Raw genomic sequence first — 5,789 nt, 5'->3', positions numbered from 1 at the left:
TTTTTAACATTAATTTTTTTTAAAAAAATTTAAAAGAATTTTATGAAAATGGTACACATTTCACAAACAAAAACATTCCCTCACATTTCAGCTATATGTATGGCATGTCTCCACTTATTACAGAGTTGGACAACCTTCATGGCTGGCATCCTGTTGGGAAATGGCACCACGATGAGGCAACTTACAATCACTTAATGGTACCTTGCTCCATTGTGCAACATTTGTATTCTCAAGAAGAGAGAAGAGACACAGTGGTTTCACTAGGCAGGTGCAGGGGATGCAGCCCACATCAGGTGACACCCAGTCAGGTCCTCCTCCTGATGCTGTGGAGGGCCGAGTGTGGATTTGCCACCAGCCCACCTCCCCGGGGAGGTAGCTGAGGCAGTGGTGAGGGCAGTGGAGGGCTGAACATGCCCTCATGGCCTCACTGCCTTAATGGCTCTCTCCCCAAGGAGGAAGCTGAGGTGGCGGGGAAGATGATGGAAGGCTGAAGGTGAACAAGGCACTGAGAGAGGAGTGGAGGGTAAGGCTGGCCACCATTGCTGCTGTGTCTTAGCAGCCCTCAGGATCAAGTGTCGCCAAGCCTGTTTATGATACTAGAGAGACATAGCTATGCTATCAAGACTATTTTGCACACAGAGGCAGCAGCATGGCCATGGGTGTCATTCGACAGTGCACCCCTTCCATATGCAGTGCACTACACGTGGTTTTCAGCTTATGCAGAACCCGTGCGACAGTTAAAGAAATGGTGCCCATGCCCATGGCACACATGGTGCCCTGAGATGTGAGCACGTGCCCCATTGTTTGCAATAGGGCTCAAGCATACACGGATTTCCCCTTATGTGGGGGAATCCCAAACTAATCCCCATCTAAGCGAAAGGCTCGCTGTATGTCTATATATGTCTATCTGAGAATTGAGATCTATCATATGGGCCATCCTCTGTATCCTTCTGATGCAGGATCTCAGGACCATGTTTTTTATATATCGCTATCCCTTATATAACCTTAAAGAGAACTTCCCTGCCAGAGCATTCCATAAGCATTTTTCCAGTTATACTCTATGGGTTTCAGTATGCAAAGGATTCTTGTAGCACCTTTGAGATTATCTATAGAAAAGAAGTTGTAACATATGCTTCCATAGACTTGGTCTACCTCCTCATGCTGCATCTCAGTAGAGTTTCCAGGTTTTCAAAAAAAGCCATAAGGAACAATCAAGACTGATTGTTAAATGTGAGTCACGCTACATATAAGGTCAAGGTACCTTGAATCCCATCTTGGGGGGCAGTGGGATATCAATTCAATAAATAAATAAATAAAAATATGTCTCAGAAGAAGAGGACCTGTCATGAGTATTCTGGCCTCCTACTAAAGTGCCAGTTCTATAGGAACCTCCAAAATTTTGGATGTCATGTGATAGTGCCATAATGATTGAGGAATTTTTATCATCTTTGGGCTGAGAATCCTATCCAGCCTGGCACAGAAAGATCAGACAGTGGCCCAGCTTAGCACAGACCCTTGCCATTTAGGGTATAATCAGAGTCATGCATTTGACTGTTATCAAAAATGCAAGTTTGTTGGTGTCCTTTTTAATGCTCATATGAGACAAACTTCCCAGTGTGTAAATAAAAGCCGTCTCTGTTATTATAGGACTCATGGCAACAGTAGTGTATTGGGATACTGCTCACTTTTTGAATATTTTCCAAATTCTGTTCAGTACTTCTTGGCTCAAGAAATGTTTTGAAATGCGTATATAATACAATGGTCCCTTGGTATCACCTGGGGTTTAGTTCCAGGACCACCCATTGATACCAAAATCAGTGGATGCTCAAGTTTGATTATATACAATGGCATGGTAAAATGGTGTCTCTCAAATAAAATTGTGAAATCAAGGTTTGCTTTTTGAATTTACTAATTTTTGAATATTTTCAAGCTGTGAGTGATTGAATGCACAATTTGTGGTTATAGAGACCAACTATTATAACAATATATTTATACACTGAATTGGTTTAGAAATGCATCTTTTTTGAGAAATTGCATGTAAATCAACAGATTTAAATACAAGTATTTGTCAGGATTTCACTGTGTGCCTGTGTTTGCATGCACATGTACATGAACATGTGTCTATAGCTATATATAAATTATTGTTGAAAGAGGATGCATTGGCCTTAAAAATGAATGCACACAAATATGACATGTACTGGAAATAGACCAATATAGCCATATCTATCCTGGGCAAAATATCCACTGCCATATATTTTATCAGCTAAATGGATAAAATGGCCATCATCCAATGCAAAATGTGTTTAACATTCTTAAGCAAAATCAGTGGGACTTGTAAAGTGCTTAATGTTTGCTGCATGATGCCCAGTTTTAGCATATTTTCAGAAGTGACACTTGAAAAAAAAGGCAGCATATCAAGTACAATACCACACATTGCATGAGACCACACATTGTGCAACAATAATTTTAGACTCAGTTTTAAATAATGTAATGCAAAGCAATTTGAAAGCATCTTTATGGCTTGAATCCAATCTATTTGAAGAAATGTGCCTCTGTATTTAAGCATGTTGGTATTATAAAATCTTCAGGAGAGGCATGGGTTTTTTGTTTTGTTTTGTTTTGTTTTGTTTTGCCCGACTACCTCCTCAAACTTTTTTTTTTTTTTTTGTGGGAATATGGATGAGACCCTTCTCAGATGCTACTCCCAGACTTTGGAATTCCCTCCCTAGGGAGACCTGGATGGCTCTCTGCTCATTCTTCTTTTGCCAGCAAGTAAAAATATTCCTATTTCACCAGGCTTTTAGGAAACTTACCCTGAGAAATTAATGGTGCACAGCACTGTTTTGTTGATTTTTATATAGTCTTTCAATAGACTTTACATGGTTTTACTTTCCATTTAATTGCATTTTAAATAACTTTTATATTTACATTTTTTAAAAAACTAATGGTTTTGTATGCTTTTCTTTTGTACTTTTGTACTGGTTTTAATATTTTTTAAGTTGCCTTGACTCCCATTATTTGGACAAACACAGTATATAAAAGAAAAAAGAATCAGCAGCATCAGCAGCCACAGCGCCAACATCACCATACTCATCCTTGTCCTCATCCTCATATTTAGTGTCTGCATGAATGCAAAGGGATCTTGTAACACCTTTGAGACTAACTGAAATAAAGACACTGGGGGCATAAGCTTTCATAGACTTGAATCTACTTTCTCAGATGCATATTGAGGATGGAGCAAAGTCATTTTCTGCTGTTCTAAAGACAAGGACATGAAGCAATGGATTCAAACCACAGGAAAAATTATTCCACCTAAACATTAGGAAGAACTTTCTGACAAAAAAAGTAGTTTGACAATGGAATATCCTGCCTTGGAGTGTTGTAGAGTCTACCTCTTTGGGGTTTTTAAAGAGAGGCTGGATGGCCATCTGTCATGGGTGCTTTGATTGTATCTTACTGCATGGCTGAGGGGTTGGACTGCATGGCCCTACTTCCATCTCTATGATTCTATGTTTCTATATCTATGAAAGCTCATGCTATGAGCTTCTTTCTTTCAGTTAAGTCTGGTACAGACTGGCACAAAGTGCCAGTCTCTGGGGGGGGGAGTCATGGCAGAGCGTTCCCCTCATGCAATGACACCACACACCCTTCTAAACAGCACCAAAAAGGTGTCACAAAGCCTCACTGGCGTGGCTGTAACACCCTTTAGAGGACGCAAAAAGGAGCTGCATTTTGTGGCTCCTTTTTTTGCCCTCCAGAGACCGAATCAGGGCTGGGGTGTGCAGTGGCCTAATCTGCCTTTTCTCTAAATCCTAATGTTAGCGGATGTTTTTCCACCCCCTCCCACCAGTGAGTGATGATGCAATTTGCAGAAATAGGGTCTCTGTCACAATTCCTTGTCTCAGCCTCACTTGCTGGTGGGTGGCTGGAAAAGGTCTGCCAGCCACCTGCTTCTGCCTTGCAAAATCGACCTTGTGCCTTGATTAGCAGCTCAACCAACCCCTTGCAAAGATGACACAGTATATTTACATCTTGCTACATGCTCTCTGGCACACACTGTGACCTTGGACATCACCTGCTGGTTTAAGTCCCAGCTGCAGCCAATTCCAGGCTTCTGCAAAGTGAATAACCATTTCCAAAATGTTACATCTGAACATTTTCATACACTCTATACATTAACAAGTTAGTACTCTGGCACCAGGTGGCATGGGTGGGGCAGCATGGCCAGAAGCATTACTGGGATATGTTTCCTGGTGAGCGAACCAATGGAGGGAATGAACTAGGCAGTGGGACCCCTGGTGTGGTGACTCCAGGCCCCAAGGTTGTAATACCCATGGTTGGCACAGATGGAGGGGAAGGACAAAGAATAAGTGGGACCAGTTGGCCTGGGAGAGAGGATTCTGGGTGGCCAGGTGGCACTTGGCAGCTGAGACATGTCTCTTGCCCTTGGAGTCCATCTTGAAAGCTTAGGAGATGGTGCTGGGGTAGGTGCCCTTTTATGGCCCTGATGGTGGCATCTGAGGCATCAAAGTGGTTGCTCACATTGAGGTCCCAAATGATCTTTTGGGATGACCCCAAAAGTGCTGAAGGTATTATGCAGAAGCTTCTTGTTAATAATAATAATAATAATAATAATAATAATAATAATTATAATAATAATGTTTATTTATATACCGCTTTTCCAAATTAGATCAAAGCGGTGTACAACACGAAGTACAATACAAAGTAAACAAACAAACAAACAAACATAACAGGCCTCTCTCCCCCTCAAGATGGTGGTCGGAAGAGGGCTCTTAGTCTTTCAGGCCCTGGCCTCTCTCTCCCCAAGATGGTGGTCGGAAGGAGGGCTTTTCTTCTTCCAGGCAGGCAGTTGGAGCTTGCCTGCCTCTCTCCCCTCAAGATGGTGGCTGAAGGGAGGGCTTTTCTTCTTCAGGCAGGCAGTTGGAGCTAGCCTGCCTCTCTCCCCTCAAGATGGTGGCTGAAGGGAGGGCTTTTCTTCTTCCAGGCAGGCAGTTCTTGTTGATCTCTGGGTCCAGGTTGCCAATGAAAATGTGGGACCCCATGTCTAGGTTCATGTTGTGAGCTGAAGTTTTATTGACTCAGATCAGTTTCCCATAGAGCTTGATCATGTTCAAGATCTTGATGGCATAGTCTTCATCTTCCTCACTTGGGAATATCACAAGGAACTCCTCTGAGGAATTACTGCCTTGATGCTGGCTCATGACTCTGTCCGTCTGCATATGATTGTTAACCACTGACCCTGCTTGGAGGAAGAGCTCCAATGGGAGAGGTTTGCTGACTTTTTCATCTAGGCTGCCATTATACATGATGGCATCTTGGTTCCTCCCGAGATGGGTTCCACTACCATCTTGGACCCAGCACTCACCTCCTGCCCAAGCACAATGACCATTGGCAAGTCCACTTCCATTCTAGACTGGAAATTTGATGCTACGTGAAAGCAAGGCGTACCTACTGTTGGCCCTTTTGTGCTTAGGTGGAAGAAGTTGGTGATGCCATCTTGCACATCTGGAAAAAGTCTCAGAGCTATCGTTCTGGAATGGTATTTACAGTCCATTGTTGCTGATCCTAGACTCTGCATAAAACACAGTCTCAGCTTCAATGGGAGCTAGAACAGTAAAAGAGGTTGGAAAGTGGTTTACAATCACAATGTAGATAAAACCTTGTCAGAGCTTTATGAATCATCCCCATCTGAGTGTAGAAGGAGTTGTACTTTCCCAGTGTAGAATATAAAATCCAGGGAAATTATGACTGACCCATAAATACAGAAC

The 5,789-nt window shown here is 42.5% G+C and overlaps 1 pseudogene; it reads right to left on the bottom strand.

Moving 5' to 3' along the window:
• Positions 1 to 4,233: 4,233 nt before the first annotated feature.
• On the bottom strand, positions 4,234 to 5,575 carry LOC149312772 (splicing factor 3B subunit 4 pseudogene; annotated as a pseudogene).
• Between the last annotated feature and the right edge of the window lie 214 nt (positions 5,576 to 5,789).

Source organism: Sceloporus occidentalis, unplaced genomic scaffold, assembly GCF_023333645.1.
Source record: "Sceloporus occidentalis isolate IW3139 unplaced genomic scaffold, rSceOcc1.0.p SCAF_5, whole genome shotgun sequence".
Classification (NCBI taxonomy): Eukaryota; Metazoa; Chordata; class Lepidosauria; order Squamata; family Phrynosomatidae; genus Sceloporus; species Sceloporus occidentalis.
Note: the sequence above shows the minus strand (reverse complement) of the source record. Positions and strands in the feature narration are given on the sequence as shown.